The 17,945-nt window shown below is 54.7% G+C and overlaps 1 protein-coding gene across 7 annotated transcripts in view; it reads right to left on the bottom strand.

The window, feature by feature from the left end:
• The window catches only part of TP53INP2 (tumor protein p53 inducible nuclear protein 2), a 43,909-nt gene that overhangs the window by 19,121 nt on the left and 6,843 nt on the right, over window positions 1-17,945 (bottom strand). For 4 of the 7 annotated variants that reach the window (XM_033074764.1, XM_033074766.1, XM_033074765.1 and 1 more), the window contains one exon: window positions 1,846-2,027. The gene's annotated coding sequence lies outside the window, so the exon portion shown is untranslated. Of the gene's footprint in view, window positions 1-1,076; window positions 1,228-1,845; window positions 2,028-4,626; window positions 4,833-17,945 lie in introns of those variants that run through there. The other 3 variants (XM_033074763.1, XM_033074769.1, XM_033074767.1) reach the window with 2 other exon arrangements.

Raw genomic sequence — 17,945 nt, 5'->3', positions numbered from 1 at the left:
TTCAGGACTTAGGACTTATTTTTTGAGCTGTCCCAAAGGAGGTGCTCTTAGAGCAGCATTAGCAGAAGGAGATGCTGTGTCTGGTATCTGAGGGACCCCTGGGTTCAGCATCCTGGGATGTGGTGAAGTTGCCCTACTGCACAAACCTCAGCCTGGCACTGTCAGCACCTTCCCCCTGCCACACACAGCCCCTTCCCCAGCAGCACAACTAAACTCAACAAAAATATCAAAGGTTATGTCTGAATCTCATTAAAAGTGGTGAGATTTACAAAGACAGAGGGATCTAAATCCAAAGCACCAAGAATCTGCTGCAAATAAGTTAAATAGATAACACTTTTCCATACTAGAGATTTACATCTTTTAGAGATTTACATTCTTTACACAAATTTACTTGTTATAGTATACAATAGATGCTGTATTTTATACAGTATATCACATATAGTATAGGAAGGTGTCTCTGCCAGGACACCCCTGCAGGGGGTTGGAACGAGGTGGTTTTTAAGGTCACTCCCAACCCAACTCATTCTGTGATTCTATGACATATTTCATATATTGACACATACTTATATTTATATATTCACATTCCTTTTCCAAAACCCCACGTTTCGCACCCGAAAAGCGTCTAAACATCGCGAGGGGAGACACATCCACGTTTCCTGCTGAGAAAAGCCACAGCAGCGACTGGCGCGGAGGGGACACGGGGGCCACCCACGAACGAGCACCGCGGGCGAGCCCCAGGCGCCGCGCTCGCCATCGCCCCCGGGCCCGCGGGGTCGCGGCGGGACAAGGGGGCAGCGCTGTGACGTCTCAATGTCATATGCAAATGAGGCGACGTCACCACAGCGCAGCCAATGGGAGCGGGGAACGACCGCGAATCTTAATCCGGTGATGAAGAAACAAACAACAGTCACGGGGGGGCCAAGGCCGGGGGGTCCCGGGCCGCCCCCAACCCCCCGCCGGAGCGCTCCCCTCACGGCCCTGCGAGCCCGTCGAGCCCCAGCCCCGCATCCCCGGCCCCAGCCGTAGCCGCAGCCCCGACCCCAGCCCCGCCTCGAGCGCGTCCCGCGGGCACTCACCGGCCCTGTGTGTCCCGGTGAGGTAGTGCCGGTGCGGTGCCGATAGGGTGCCGGTGCGGTGCCGGTGTCGGTGCAGACCCCGCGGTTCTGCCGAGCGCGCGCCGCTCCCCCGCACAAATCGGCACCTTCCGACAGCTGATCGTGACGTCACAAAGAGGCCCCGCCCCTCTCCGGCACAGCCAATGGGAGCGGGCGGGGCCGCCCCGGGGCGGGGTCGGGGGGGTCCGGTGGGGAGCGGGGTCTCGGAGGGACGCGGGGGAGCGGGGCTGGGGCCGTTCGGGTTCTTCCGTGCCACGGGACAAAGAGGCGGTAGAGCCCCGGGCAAGCAGCGGCGAGGAGCTGGGGACTCCCGGGAACGCGGGGGGAAAAGGCTGGAGACCCTCCGGAGCGTTGGGGTAGAGGGGAAGGGCTGAGACCCCCGGGGGTGCGGAGGAAGAGGGGAGCTCCGGCATCTAGATACAACAGGAACGGGAGGAGGGAGACGGACGGAAATGAAGAGCTGAAGCCATCGGGGAAAAAAAAAAAAAAAGCGATATAGAGTTCAGTGGCGGCCGCAGCGCCGCGAGGACGCGGGGGGGCGGACAGGAAGGGTGCGGGGGGATGTGCTGGCGCCTGCCGAAAGGAAGGGACAGAGGCTTGAGGCTTCGCAAACACCCACTCCCTTCTCACTACTGCGCTGCAGAGGCCTCCTCCAAAGAGAAACTTCGGTGGGACACGAATGAGTGGGGGAAGCTGCAACACTTGGATGCGCCACTCAACCGTTACCCACCTGCGAGACAGAGGGGGCTCAGAGGCTTCGTGAAGAACCACACCAGGAACATCCCTGGAGTGTCACAGCCCCCTCAGGATGCTTGGCATCACCAGGTTTGCCTTCATCCTCATCATGGGCTGACCATGGGATCATGGTTTGGTTTGACATCATGCCAGGTTTGTCACATGGCAGGATATTGTCTGTATAAAGATAGAACATTTATTAAAACAGTCATTAATGGAGCAGTTTGGGTGTCTGAGTCATGCATAGAACAGTTAGGACTCATCTGGCATCACAGGTCAGAATTCCCCGTTGTAAATTCACAAGAGGTAGAATTTAATTGTGTCTTGTTCAATACAAGGTCACAAATAACATTTAGTCTTCTGTAATTGAAGAATCTTGCAGAAGTGTAAACCGTTTTGGGAGGAGAGCTGCCACCCTGCAGAGCTCCTACCCCATTTTGCCAGGAGGGGAGCAGAAACCTGTGAAGCTTGAAACAGTCTGAAGCAGAAAATCACTCCTTTGGGAGGTCCACGAAGAGCATTTTTAACTGGCTATGGCAATTGCAGTTAATACCCAAGGAGCTGAAGTTGCTGGGCATAGTGGGGCACAATCTGCAGAAGACACCCAGAAGTTACAGCATAACTACACTTGACCCCCAATCTGGTCCCTGGCTGAAGCTAAGAGCTCCTGCTGCCTATGGAGGTTCATTTTCCTGCTTCTACTCCTCCTGGTTTCACATGGAGTGATTACAAGACGGCTTCTGCTGGCTGCAGCAGGAGTGCAGAAATTAATCTTTAATCCTGCTGCCATAGAGGAGGGCATAAATAAATGCAGCAGAATGAATCTCACTAGGGTGAAACATGTTCCATGATAAACTGCCCCATTTGTGCTGGCATATGTCCTAAAGCACAGGTTTAAATGGGATGACTCTTTCTCCATTCTCACGGGGATGGGAAATGCACCTTTGACAGTCTTCTACTGTCAAAAGGGGGTGGCAGTCCCCTCCAGGGCAGCGTGTAGCCCCAGTAGTTTACTGCAGGAACAGCTGCTGCAGAGACAGCGAAGCAGAGGAAGCCTCTCACGAGCCTGAGGCCATTGGCAGTGGCTGCCAGGCCCTGCTGTGCCTGGCTGGGGGCTGTGGCCGAGGGCTCTGGAGTGGGTGACAGCCATGCTGTGTGTCAGCACAGTGAAATTACTTTAATCTTGCTGGCATGGGGAACAGTGGGCAGGAAGCCATGGTGGCCCAGCCTTCGTGTGCCTACAACCCTGAGGTGCTGAGCTGGGATCCACATCACTGTGCCTTCTGTCTGTGTGTGGGATAGGAGAGCATGGAGGGACTCCCCTGTCTGTCCCCAGGAACAGCAGTGTCTGCTGACACTGAGTAAGGGAAAGGAAACCAGAGTGCCTTCCCTGTGGCATCCTGAGGTAGGATGGGGGCATGACCTGGCTTTGGCACCTGGCTCTCAGGTTGCTGAGAAAGTCACACTGAGTTGAGCTGAAAGGCCTGAGGTGGCTGTGCCTAGAGAGGATGAGCAAGCAGCTGACTGCACCTCACCTGCCCACAGGGAATGGGGAGTTAAGTGGGGCCTTGTGTGTCACAGCACGAGTCCACTCCAGCAGGAGCCTCAGGCTCTGCTGCTCAGGCACATAACTGGAGGCACTCTGTGAATTTGGGTGACTGCTGAAAATAGGAAGATGATCACACTGGCTTCTGCTTCATCCACGTTTTGGGAACAGCACTGAGAGCCTCTGGCAAGGTGCAGAGCCAGTGTGTAATGCTTATGCTTCACTTCACCTAAAAAATGGCATGCAAAGCAGGCAATGTGCTCATTATAGAATGATTTGAGTTGCAAGGGCCCTTAAAGATCACCTAGCCAAACCCCATTTACTTGTCCTTTACTAAAAAAAATATACTTGGTCCAAAAATTCTAAAAAGATGAGAGATCAGGAAATAATAGTATATTTGGATCTTTGCAAAGCCCTTCAAGAACTTGTTTCCAGCATTTGGAGCATTGGAGCATCTTCATCATTGACTGAGAAGGGGGTCCCAGGACACCCCTCCAGTGCTCACTCCACCCCTGCCCACTCTGATTTCCCTGCAGGTCCTTAGGGTGACCTTGCTGGATCCCAATCAAGTGCTGCTCCTGGCATCCCTGAGATGAGTTTTCCCCGAGCCCAGGGAGCTCTGCCCCAGCCATTCCTCCTAGTGATGCTGAAGTCACCAGGTAACTGCTGAGCACCTGAAGAATCATTTCCCAGCCATGTCCTGGGGCTATGGGTCAGCAGCTGGCTCAGTCCTTGCAGCTCCCAGGTGCCTGAAGGCCACAATCTGAATGAGCCACAGGGCTTGCTGCCACACCATGAGCTGGGTGCTTGTTAGCTGGGGTTGGGAAGAGCGGTTAATGAAGAAGTACATGTGCAGTGTACAGAGACAATCCTTCAGCACGGGCTCTGTGCCAAACAGCAGAAAACAGGGAAATGAATCACAGAATATACTGAGCTGAAAGGGACCCAAAAGGATCATCAAGTCCAACTCTGAAGTAAATGGTCCATACAGGGCCAAGACCTCACCTCAGTGTCATTGACACCAAGCTCTAACCAACTAAGCTAATCTCAGGGTCTTTATGAATGAGCAGAAGCTGCTCATTTTCCTTCCCCAAGCCACCCTATCCCAGCTGCCCCCATCCCGCTGAGACTCCTTGGGGCACCCCACTCCAGGGCCCCAGAGATGTGCCCAGATACCCACCCAGCCCCAGTGAAGCAGACTGGGAGGTGCCACCAATCACCCACACACACCTCTGGTGTCTGTATGTGCCACACCTCAGCACCTCAGGTGGCTGTTTCCATGCTGTTTGTCTCTTGGGATGGATCTGCCTGGAAGCTTCTGCCTGAAGTTGTTTGTCTGTGTTGTAGTTCAAGAAGATGCAACACACACTGTTTCACATCATTAAAAATCCTCATCTATCTCCTTGGGAGTCCCCCTGGTCCTTTGAGTGGTGGCACTGGGGACAAGAGATATGCTCGTTACTTAAACTGGGAAAGACTACCAGTCCCTGAGGAACCTCAGTATCTTGCTGGGGTTTGGTGGCCAGAGTAGGGTCCATGAGGCACAGGCTCAGTGTGGCTTCTCCCTCACTGCCTTGCCCCTCCCAGAGATGCCTGAGACCTGGCTGGCTCAGGTGGTCTCCATCCCAGGTCCACAGGACTCTACAGCAGTGTCTCCTCCCTCTTCCCTTCTCCTCTGCTGACATCAAAGGGATGCTGGCAGGGAGACATAGCTGTGTCTGGTCAGACACACACTCAGGTGAAGGGGTCGAGTTGTTCAGCCCCTGCTGGAGGCAGGGCTGTGTGGATGCAGGGTGGATTAAGTGAGTGGTAAATGCGGATTGTTACCAACTTTGGTCACTTACTGCCTGGTGGCCCCACTGGGACCCCACTACTCCCAGCACCCCACTGCTCCCAGCACAGGGCTTTGCATCAGCTCCCAGCCCCCAGTGGGCACAGAGACCTCTGCCTGACCCTCTGGCCAGCACTGGAGAAGGGTTGTGAGGCACTCAGGGTACCTGTGGTTATTTCAAGGCTGGGGACAGTTCCTGCCCAGGACACCTGTGGGACAGGGATGTGCTCTCCAGTGGGGAGGAGGTGCTCTGTGCTGCATGGCCTGGATGAGAGACAGGAACTTGAGCCAGGTGCAGAACAGATGGTTGGTGATCATACCTATGGGGCAACCACCACCCTCCATTCCCATAAAACGTCCTTGTACCACCTGTAAGATATCCACAGCCTGTGTAGCACCTGAGGCTGAAGGGAAGAGATGGGGCCTGACTCCCCAGCTGCTCTGCCATGGGAGAGGGCAGCAGGCTGGCCACATGATGCCCTTCCATCCCAGAGAAACTGCCCAGCACCTGAGATGGGGATGGTCCATGAAGAGCCTGGGATTTGCTTGAGGCTCTGAGTGTGGCTTTCCAGCAGTGAAGGAGCATGGAGGAGTTTACCTAAGAACAAATGCTGTGAGTGCCCTCTGGAAATGACCGCGGCCAAGAGGTGACCTCACTGGAAAGAAATCTGAGTGTTACATTTGCACTTCTCTGACAAAAAGACCTATTTCCCAAAGATGAACGTGGGACTGGGGTTTTGCATTTGTCGCATAAAAAACGGACTTGCTTCTATATTTAGAATTTGGGTCACCAGCAGCTTTCTGCCAGGAGACACCAAAACAATTTTAAAAAACAGGGCTGCAAACCGGCTTTGGGCCAGACAGCAGTGTCCGGTCGGGAAGGCTGCCCAGGGAGGCAAATATTTGGGGGAGTGATCAGAGGAGAGGCTGGCCGCCTTTCGCAGAGCGCCCGGCCAGGGCAGCGTGTCCCTCCTGGCTGGGGACGCTGCTGAGCGCCCTCCGCGAGCGGCCCCGTGATCCCAGCCCGGCGGCGCTCTGACTCAGGGCACCCTGGCCTGACACCTCCTTGTTTTCCACAAGCTCCTCGCTTGGCTTGGGGACAGAAGGAAATAGCAGCTGGTGAGATGAGCCCAGCAATCTGACCCAAGGCGATTTTGGGGTGTGTGTCTCAGCATGGAGTAACCTTGCCAGTCGGGGTGCAGCAGCCAGGGTCACTGCCTGTGAGGCGAGAGGATGGCGTGGGACTGCACACGGCAGCAGCCTGTCACCCCCTGCCACTGCCACTCCCCACCCCCGAAGCTCCGCCAGAGCCCGGCAGTGGGAGCAGACAGCTGCCACAGACAGCAGGCAAAGGTTTGCACTCTCTCTGCCTGCCCTGCAAGGAGGAGGGAGTGGGGAACGCAGCTGCTGCCCCTCCTGATGGGTCTCCTCAAAAGCGACTGATACCCAGCTTCCACTTTCCATACTGTGCCAAGAGAAGGAGCCTGCCCTCCTGCTGCCGGTCCTTTCTGCTCCCTGGCCTTCACAATGCCCCGAGGCTCGTCATTCTCCACTTCCCTGGATCCCAGCAGCAGCTGTTACCTCCAGGGTATCCCAGCCTCACCCCAAAGCAGCTCATGCCATTAGCCGTAGTGGGGGGATGTGCTCCATAGGAGTGGGATGTGCTCCATTGTGGTAGGGTAGCTCTCCACAGGGCTGATGTATACTCCACAGGACTGGGATGTGCTCCATATGGGAGGGTGTGCTCCATAGGGTAGTGTGCTCTCCAAGAGGAGGGTATTCTCCACGGGGGAGTTATTATCCACAAAGGGAAGTGTGAGTTCCATCGAGTGTGCATTAGCCCAGAGGGCACACAATGTCTCACACAACGGATCCATCTCAAGGTTTGCTCTTCCTGTAGCCCTTCTGACTCCAAGCAGGCTGGATAAGGACCCAGGAGCCCTTGGGAGCCTTAACACTCAAGAGTCCCCCAAGACTCAGACACTCCTGAGGGGCTTCAGTGGCAGTACAACTTTGTAGCTTCTATAAATCAGGACAGTTGGATATTCCAGGGTTTGGATCACACATCTCTGGCTTTTCTGCCTGCTCCTGGGTTGAAGTGACCCCCTCCAGACAGGTGCCATGAGGTATGCAGTGTTCTGCCCAGTTCTTTATTCAAGTGTGTTCCCAAGTTGCCCTCAAGTCTGTGTGTCTCAAAAGTAGGATGAGTATTTGAATCAGCATTCAGGGCCTCTTTAAGGTCAAGGTTAAATCCTGCCTAAACCAACCCCAGACCAGCAGAAGTGTAAGCCTGGCCATGCCTTGTCACCGAAGGTGCTGCAGCCCACTGGGTCAGGACAGGTCATGATGCTGCTGGGGCCCTGTGTGTGTCTGGGTTGGATGGATCCTGGAAGCTGCCACCTTCCACACCACAGCAGTGGTGGCTCTTTTGACTCATGCCACGTATTTGTCTTATGCAAGATGAAGTTTTGGCTGTCGGTCCTGCCACAGAGCAGTGCTGAGCCCTGGGATCCACCTAGGCTGGGGAGGCTCAGCCCTCTATGGCAGGAGTGGAAGAAAAGCCTGGGCTGGAGCTGAATAAAAGAGCAACCACTGAATCACCTGGCCAGGCCTCCCACAGTTCAGTGTGGATTTGTTTGAGCCCCAGGAGTTCACACTGAACTGTGAGCCTGTCTGGGCTGAGGCACAAGGCAGTGCTGACCATGGAGGACTTGGTCCTCATCTTCATCTGTTCACAGTCTCATATATTTGTTTTACATTTCATTTTAAATCCCTCCTTAGAATAGAGACAGGAGCTTCCTACACTCAAATTCAAGCCAGGACAATCATAATCAAATAAAATAAAACCTGGGTCTTCCATTTCAGGGGATGGAAAAAGCACAGAGTAGAAAATCACTTTTCTGTAGCTGCCCAGCCTTGATTGTTCAGCTAAGGCTTGCTGGAGATTGATCAAGGTGTTGTGTCCCAGGTGGACCAGTTTTCCTGCACTTTGCTGGTGCCATCCAGACATGCTCCTTCTCTTTGCTCCTTGTACCTCATGATATAGGGTTACACCACACCTTCCACAGGGGACACTGCTGCTGGACACCACCATGTTGACGTGACATGGTGACACGGTGACACAGCCCAGGTCTGGTGTGGAGACAAGGCTGCTCCATCAGGCTCTCCTCTGGATGCAGTCAAACTGCACGGCCTCACCATCAGCATCCTCATCCAAGAAAGTCTGAGTAAAGCAGGGAAAAATGAACCCATGACACCCTGCTGAGGAATTCTTTGTCCTGCAGTTTGGTTTTGTCCCAATGTGGAGGGTCAGGGCTCCCCAGAGCATCCTGGGAACAGGCCAGGAACCTCGTGCTGGCAGGAGCAGCCTTGGGATGACCATGCTGTGCTCAGCTGCCCTGGCTGGATCACCAGCACCAGCTCTGCTCTGCTCTGCTTTCCCTTTCCCAATGGGTAATTTCAACAATGGGAATTTTCAAACAGTCCAAGTTATTCACGCTGGAGTAGGATCACTGGGACAAGGATGGGCTCATCCACCACTCAGTGGTATCCTCAGCTTTGGAGGATCTGCTGCAGCTGGACTGATGGCTGTCCTTGTGCTTAGTCACCTTGATTTTTGTCTTCAGACTATGACAAGCCACCCAGGAGAGAGCTCCCACCACAGTGTCTGAGCTTCCTGTCCTGAGGTTAGAGGCAGCCAGGAGGGAACCTGCACACTGCAGCTGCCCTGGCTGAGCAGGGACTCCATTGCTCCTGCAGCCCCAAGCCTCAGTCTTGCCTAGGTCTCCTTAGGGACAGGGACTACCAGCATGCAGCTTTCTCTATGTCCTTCCCTCGTCCATGATGCTGGGATGATTCCTGCCCCACTGGGATCTCCCTGCCCATTTGGTTCTTTGGCTCTCCCTGGAAAGACCCTTGCTCTCAGTATCCTGTTGAGAATGTCTTTATATCCTTCACGGAACAAGAATGTAAAGCTAGGTGCAACAAAAGGAGAAGAGAGAACTGGGGAGCTGATGCACAGCCTGGAGCAAGTTCACCATTTTGCATATGGTATCTCTCCAAAGGAGGGATCTTCTTCCTTGTTGAGCTCCCACAGGTGTGGTAAGGACCAGACAGAGTCTTTGGAGTCTCATGGCACAGAGGGCACAGCAGTGGTGTGATGCCAGATCAAGAGACCTACTGTGCCTGATGCTCACAGAGAAATGGGATGGCTCTGAGGGGCATGAGGTGGGTGCTTCAGGTACCTGGCACCACCACTGTGCCCCACCTTGCCCAACGCTGGCCCCAGCCTGCAGGGACCCTGGGGCTGTGCAGGGCAGGAGGACCCTGCAACCTCCTCTCAGCTGCCTCCAGCAGCACTGGAGTTTGCTCCCAGGTGTCACCCCAGAGTGAAACCCAAGAGAGCTCCTGATAAGGGAGGGCAGCTATAAATGTCCTGTCCTGTGTAGGTTTCGCTATATTGAGGGGAGGAAGGGAACACTAAAGTCTCCTCTTAATCCACAGTCTGGTTTTGTGCTGAGATGAAGGGAACAGATCCCATGACCATGCCCAGGGTGCCTCCCCCGAGTCCCAGTGTCTGTGAAGACATCGGTGTGTGCACATCCTTGCACGTGGCATGTCCCCAGAACACTCATCCAAGCCCTGCCCACCACCCACCCCAATGACCTGAAAAATACACCACCAACTAGATTAAAATTAGCTTGGGGATATTTCCAGTCAGGCCAGCAACTCTTCCTAGGGACCAATACCAATGGCATGGCTGGATACATCATGGCCATAGCCCTGGTTAGAGAAGGAGTACAGCTCCCACACCAGAACAGTGTAAGATGTGGGACCACTTCGACAGCCAGCCAGGCATGGGGTGGGGATGAGGAGAGGGGGGATGGAATTTGGCTGCAAATGGCCAGGCTCCATTTTCTACACACCTGGGGATGTTTGGGGTTTGCACTTACTCCCTCAGGCTGAGCTACAGCCACAGGCATGGGCCTGGGGAGGCAGCCCAGCAGTGCACATTCGGGCCATCATGGAGAAACTTTCCAGCCCACCACTGCACATGTGGTGCCTGACAGGAGATGAGCTGGTGAGCTGCAGTGCCTGCTGGTCTCAGATGAATCAGGCCAGCAAAGTCCTAGTCTCATCCTGGCTCTGGTTCTCCTCCTGCTGCCCCTCTCCCACAGGCACAAAAACAGACCACCTTGCAGCTATGCTATCTTGTGCATGACCAGGAGCGAGCCCCTCCATATAGAGCTGTGCCTCATGTCCAGCCAGCTCCTGAAAACCCGAGCACAAGACACCTCCACGTGCTGGCAGTCATGGATGGGCAGCGTTAATGGTCATGTTTGCTCTGGCTGCTGCCAAGCACCTGCTTGTGCTGGCAGGGCACCCTCCAGCAGCCTAGCACAGAGGCAGGGAGAGGCGTCCGGCCATGGTGGGGTGAGCCAAGCTCTGCCATACCGGTCGGATCCTGCAGGCTGGGACCAATGGCAGATGCGAGACAGCAGCTCCGCCCTTCCATGAGCCCTGGCCTGACCTCGGCCGGGTGTGTCCGGTCTCACCACCTCGGCTGGAGTGGAGGTAAACACTGCAAAGCTGGGTGACAGGACTGAGAGCCCTCAAGGGCTCTGTGGCATTTTAAACATCCTCCCCCAGACACTATGAGAGGCAGAGTCCTGCTGTGTATGCCTTGGCACTTTGTTGAAGGACCATGTCACCCTCCCCTGGAGCCAGCAGAGGAATTAGAATCGCAGTGACATTGGAGATGGGACTCCAAATTTGAGGAGAGGACAAGGGGAAAGCTTTTCCTTCGCTCTTTGGGCACCATCCCAAGACCTTTGATACACAGAGGAGTTTTAAAATATCCACAATCCCTGGTAGCCCCGTGCTTCTGGGTTACATCATCTGAGTGCAGGGTGCAGGCCGGGTGTGAGTGTGGTGGCAGACACAGTCAGACACAGCCTGGATCAAGCTTGGTGCTGGCACTGGTCTGGTGTGACCTGCAGCAACACTGCACTGGCTGTGCCCTGCTCCACTTCAGGGATGGTGGCTCTGCTCCCTAGGTGGGTGAAGAGCCCTGGTTCTTGTGTCACCACACTGCTCTGCCCCATCAAAGTAGCCTGTCACCCTGGCACAGGGATGCTGGGGACATGTGTGCCTGTCATTTTGCTCCTTGGGTGGTGGCCTCCCCAAGCATGGCATTTTCCAAGGAGCTGACCTTAAAAAGAGCAAAACACAGGCTGCCTTGAAGGCTCCTGCTCTTAGGCATTTCCACCCTGGTCCTGCCAGCCAAGCTCTCCCACCAGGAGGGTGGCTGTCACCGAGCCCAGCCACCACTGCCTTATAAGGACTCTTCACTGAAATTGTCCTTGGATCCCTCTGCTCTCTCAATGTTGCACACAGAGATGAAACTCTCAAGAACCACCAAACTACCCCAGGCAGAAGATGCCTCTGCACCTTTTCCCATTGTCTCCCACATAAAGCCCAGGTTTCTGCTTCTCTGAAAGTTTCCTTCTCTCTGAAGGAGAGTTAGCAAAGTTTCCAGGTTTAGCTCCTCCACCAAAATGCCTTAAAAACAAATTTCTCACCTTTTTTTTGGATACTAAGGAAGAAGCCAAAAAGCTTATTTGCCTCACTTCTCCTTAACCCTCTTCCAAATATTTGAGTACCTGAGGATCCCAAAAATGGAGAGGCTTTGACCTGTGATACAGTTGAGCACAAGAGGAAAAAGGGGCCCTAAGTCAGCACATAGCCCAAAAATAGAACGAGGGTTATCTGAAAAATGCACTAAATATAGACAAAAGTGTTTCAGCTACAGCTGCAGCTAGGCCAGCCCAGCACAGGGCTCAGTGTCATTTGCAGACAGGAGGTCCACGTTCCCAGCCGACATGTGTGTCATACCTCAGTTGGTTACAGCCCCACCTCACTCTGTCTCGGCTCTCAGGGCACCCAAAGTGAGCACCCAAGATTCCCATCCCCAAGGTGCTCCCAGGGTGAGGAGGAGGCAGCAAGCCCAGCTCTATACAACCTCAGGCACATGAACTTCCATAGAAGGTCTGCACTGGATTTTGGAGGGCACAGGTACAGGTGATCCTCCTGAGAGTGAGGCCAACCAGAATCCCACAGCCACCAGACCTCTGAAATCACTCAGAACTTCACAACTGACTTCGCTGTTGTTTTAGGCTGGAGGGGAAGGTGCAGGCAAGGGCTCCTTTCATCTGAGTCAGGTCATTCAGCTCCATTTGCAGCACAGTGGGAAAACTTCCAGTTTTCTGGCACTTTACAGACCTGTAAAAGCCTAGCCCTTCCTTCTGTGCTGCCCAATGTGGAATGGTGACCTGCTGCAGAAGCTTTGAGCCTACCAGACCTGTGCAACATTGCTGCTGGCACCGTGCAGAGGGGATGTCCCCAGTGGGTCTCTCCTTGCCCAGGCTGGGGCACTAAAGCCAGGTCCAGGGGGGAATTTTTCCACCAGCAAGACCCCTCGACCTGATAGGTCCACCTCTTCCCCATGTCCTGCCCATCAAGGTGTGGGAGTGACCATACCATTCTGACACACATGTTCCAAGGAGGACAGGCATACCCCATGGGAACAGAGTGGAGCACCAGTGGACAGCAGGACAGAAGGAAGGGAATTTTGCCCATGCAGTCTTGGGGCACTGGAGGACTGCTCTCCCAGGAGATCTCCAGGGCTCTGGGCGGTCACCAAAATGGATCTATCAGCTCTGCATGTTTCTGGGATTTAGTGATTTTTAGTCACCAACTCCTGGGATTTAAAAAATCCTCCCCTGAGCATAAGGACAAACAGAGGTGGAAAGAAGTTCATAAAATGTGTCTAATAGGGTCAAGTCTTGCTATCTTTTTGAAATGAGACAGGAAAGTTTTCTTGAAAAAGGTCCAAGATACTTCGATGTTCTCACGGCTCATTGCCTGCAGCTCCAGTGAGCCCTGGCAGCCTGGCATCCTCCTTTGCCAGTGCTGGCAGCAGATCTAAGGAACAGCCTCACCTGCAGCAGTGGGGTCTCTTTTGGGAACTAAGCCATGCCTGGAGTACGAGGCTGCCTTCCTCCTCCGATGCACAGAGACACACTTTATTTGTGGACTTTTAGGTAAATGCACACTTTGCCAGGCAGGTCTGATGCAGCCAGCTCCAAGGATGAAGTATGAGAATTGCTGCTGCTCCCCACAGCACTGCCCTCAGGAGCCAAGGTGCTTCCCCGGCATTTCTGCTCTGAACTCGCATCAGCCCTTCCTGACCTCCAGCTGCAGCCACCCAGTTTCAGCCACTGAGGGAGCTGGTTTTGCAACACCAGAAACACAAACAGCCTCCAGGACCTGTGCCCAGATCTCCCCTGATGCCCCAGACTTTCTGAATAACTTCTTTCACAAAAACTGTGTCATGGCAGGGTGCAGATAAGCTCTGACAAACAGCACCAGGCATTCCTGTCTTCACCTGTCCTTCAGGGGACTGTGACACCCAATCATTAGAGCTGAGACCAGGATGGGGCTGGAGGGCAAGGCCAGCACAGGGAATTGTCCCATGGGTGTGCAGGGCAGGGTGCTGGCTGGTGGGTGAGGAGAACCCATAACATGGAGAAGGAACAAGATGGGGAAGTGCTGCTGTTGGTAACCCCAGGGCTCATGGCCCCTGTGAGGCTTCTCCCGTTTCCTGCTGGGAGCAGAGTCAGCGCTGCAGGAGGTGCACTGGAGATGGAAGAGAAACAGCACTTTGTGAGACTCAGAGCTGAGAATGCTCCAGCAGGTATGGGTCACCATGCCCACCTGCTCATGACCCAGGCAGGCAGAGGGATGGGGGCAGATCCTCCTCTGTGTGCCATCCACTTCTCAAAGTTACAGAGTTGGATTCTGCCTGGATGAGGGCACCATGACCCGCATCCAGCAAAGCATGTGCATGGCTGGTGACCAGAGCCAGCTGGGATAAACCCAGGCAGTACTGGGAACAACTCCCCTCAGACCACTCCTCTCCTGCACCACTACCTGGGCAGCAGCTCCAGCACTAGTGTGGGATTGTGCCTGTGTGCCCAGAGTGGGGTTTAACCCTAGGGAAACTTTCCTGAGCAAGGACACCAGGGAGGTTGTTATGGCCTGACTCAAAATGAGGGGGATCAAAGCATGGATCCAATGAGAGAAATGACCCTCATATACTTCACCTAACTCCTGTCTCTGCATTAGCAACCCCATGTCCCTGAAGCACCCTCCTAGGCAGCTCTGTATTCCCAGGCAGGCATTACTCCCAGGAAATAAAATTCCTGTGCATTTTATTCCAATAGACCTTTCTCCTGGTATCATCCAGATTAAAGCAAAGAGAGTAGAGCAGCAGAAAGAGTATGTCCAGGAGCAGTGATGCTTTTCTGGCTACAAACCTCTCACCTGGATACCTTCACACACCTGGATGAAAGACTCCCGCAGAACTGCTTCAAAATGTGAAGCCCATTTTGCCCCGGTCGGATAATAGGTGTGTTGTGTATAACCTGGGTCATTAAAATACCCCTTTTTACTTCCTGCTCTTCTGCACCCGGAGGCCACTGTCAAGGTGATGCAAGAGGCAGCTGTGATTGCAGCTGGGTGGCACCAGCTGCACCCTGTTCTCCTGTCCTGCTACACAGGGTGTTGTTCAAGGGGGGATTTAGTGAGTTGGTGTGAAGGTAAAGCGGGAGATAGAGGTTGGGAGTTGGGGGATATGTGGAAAAGCAACAGTCTTGGAAACCATTCTTTTGGTTACCAAAAAGTATTTCAGATGTGGCTAATTCAGCATCCTAAACACTGCAAATGGGATGGTACCAGAACACTAGGGCTGGCATCAGCAGGGCTGGTTCAAGGAGTGGCCATTATAGAGGAGCACTCACAGATGTGCTTCTCTTTAGGAAGATTCTTCCAAAGAAAACGGGTCTCCAACTGCCACCCTGCATCCAGGCATCTAAAGGTGGTGTTTTCATCTCCACCTCTTTCTGACAGAAATCTGAAGAAATACAAAAGTGAATCAATTTGACCATCACAGGGAGGGTAGTGCGTCCCCTGCCCTGCTACCCTGGGATCAGACAACATGGAGGAGAGTGACCAGGTCAGCACCCAGGCCAGGGTCCTCTCCATGCCCACCCCTAGCAGGCCCGGTGATGGCATTGGCATGGCTGGGGCTGTGCTGGGTTCACGTGGAAGAGAAGAACACATCCAGCAGACCTGCCCACTGCCATGCAGGCAGCTGAGCCTGGGCGGACACTGCCAAAAACACCAGGGATCACCCTGGGGACAAAAACTGGGACAGACTGGCCTGAGCAATCTGGCCAGGCAAGTAGAGTCAGGGGCAGCAGGAAGCAGGAGAGACAGGTTTGGGAGAAGGACAGCACCTCCTCAGACCTTCCTCCCAACAGTGTAAGCGCAGCCTGGTCCTTCTGCCGCCAGATCGCCTGGACGTAAGTCCCTGTAGCGGCCACTGAACTGCTGTGGCTGCCTGGCAAAAGCAGCAAAGCCAGAGGAGCTGTAGGCGGGAGGCATAGCAGGGCACCCCCAGGCTCTGTCGGTCCTGCCTCCTGCCACCCCGCCGGCATAGCCCTGACTTGCTGCCGGCGAAGGCGGGTGAACCCGTGTGCAGGGGGGAGGGCGAGGGCCAGGATGGAGGGGGCAGTGCCCAGCTTGCACTCCCCCTCCCGTGGGCCTGCACACCATCGTGGTTACTGTGACAGACGTGGAAGGTTTCCGGAGCACGGCGTTGAGGTAGCAGAGGTTCGGGTGGTACCTACACGGTCTGGAATTACCTTCCACCTGAGGAGGGCTGCAAGGCTTCATTCCCCTCCCCGTGCCCCAGAGTACCTCCCTGTAAGAAAAGGAATGGCTGCCATGGGTAGAGGCAAGCAGTGGGTGCACCCTAATGGGACAGGGTCCATCCCAGAGAGCCAGGGCACACCCCAATAGCACAGGGTCAACCCCACTGCTCTCATTCTTCCCGAGGCAGAGGGAAGCCAGGGCAGGGCTGCAGCATAGGAGCCCTGGCTGCAAAAATGCTCTGGAGTAGCAGCAGCTGGGAGGACATGGTTTTCCAGATGTTTGCTTTCCCAGAGCTCAGACCCCCAACACTCTGGCCATGGGATGGGGAGAGCATGGGGATGTGGTTGGCAGCTCAGGCAACTGTGACAAGCACAAGGGAAGGGTCCCTGGGGCAGCTGACAGCTGAGTCATGCACCACAGGGCAGGTGCGGTGGGGACTTCAAAGAGCCCAGTCCCACGGGACAATACAGGTGGGAAGTGACTCCCCTGAGCTCGTGTGAGTGCTGAGCACACAACAGCCATGCTGAGCATCTAGAGTAGGGACAGTCACAGCCTGGCAGTTCATGCCTCATGGAGGCTTCTGGCATGACTGCAAATGGCCCCAGGTTCAGACACAGGGAAGAAGAATCAGAGGTCACCAGCTGAGTCACTGGCAGGTCTGAAACCCGAGTCCCCAGCTCCAGCCATGGCTTCCCTCCAGCCCCACTCCCCAAAGCACTGCCCAGCACCTCCTGCCACACTGTTGCACCTTGCTGAATTTCTGCCCTCTCCCTGAGAATGCCTCTCCCACTTCTTTTTCTCCTCCTCTGCCAGGAGGCTCATCCCCACCAAACCAGTGCCAGACCTCCAGGAGCCCTCAGGGTTGGGGGAACCTGTGCCCAGGCAGGGTTGCCCTCAGCTCTCGCAGGAGCCAGCCCTCAGAGCTCACCTGGCACCAGGAGGTGGAACTGGGAGTCCTCTGCTGTGACACACCTCTGTCACAGGCAACCTGGCATAGACACAGTGGTTCCAGCACCTCCTGCCCAGCTCAGCCAGCAGTCCAGGCTGGGCTGACTTGGACATTCCCAGTTGGTTTGCTCATGGCCACTACCTCGCACAGGGGCTTGGGGAGGGCAGAGATTTTTTTTATAACCTAAAAGCGTGGGAGCATCTGCATGAGGCCTTGGGGTGTGTCAGGAACATCTTGAGATACATCTGATGCCAGGGAAGAAAACATGGCTCTGTCCCTGCCCACGGGCTCTAGTGGAGTTTGTTCCATGAGATGGGTGCATGCTACCTTGGAGGTTGTGCTGTGGGGTGGGGAAGCACAGCTGGGGAAGCCTGGCTTGCGCACCACACAGCACAGGGAAGGGAGCTCCTTGCAGCCCAGGAGCACTGCGCAGACCGTGGTGCCAATGCCCCCAGAATCACCCACCCACCAGGGCTCTGACAGGCCAGGATGGTGTGGGTAGAGGGAAGGACCATCCCAGCCAAACCCTGAGCTGCAAACTTTTTAATTAAGAAATTCAACATATTTTCAACCTGGAAGCAGCCTGGGCAAGGAAGAAGTCTCCAGTGAAGGACCATTTATGTGGGAATGTGGTTTTGGGGAGCCTCCCTTGCTCCTCATCCCCAGGGGGACAGAAACAGGGCAGAGAGTGGGGCTGGCTGTGGGGTGGCCAGCAGTGCTTTTGTGCAGGTTGACAGCAGGATGGCCATGCCAGGGGATTTTCGAAGAGCAGCTCAGGGGTTTATGTGTCCTTGTGGTGCTCCAGCTAATGGCAGAGTAAAATGTTTAGGTTGGATCTTGGGGAAATTTTCTTAATGGAAAGGATGGTCAGGAATTGGAACAGGCTTCCCAGGGCAGTGGCAGACTCTCCATCCCTAGAAGTGTTAAGAAAATGTGTAGATGTGGCACTTGGGGACACAGTTTAGTGGTGGACCTGGGTTAACAGTTGAACTG

This window comes from Catharus ustulatus, chromosome 17 (genome assembly GCF_009819885.2).
Source record: "Catharus ustulatus isolate bCatUst1 chromosome 17, bCatUst1.pri.v2, whole genome shotgun sequence".
Lineage (NCBI taxonomy): Eukaryota > Metazoa > Chordata > Aves > Passeriformes > Turdidae > Catharus > Catharus ustulatus.
The sequence above is the reverse complement of the archived record's forward strand: the minus strand, read 5'-3'. Positions and strand labels throughout refer to the sequence as shown.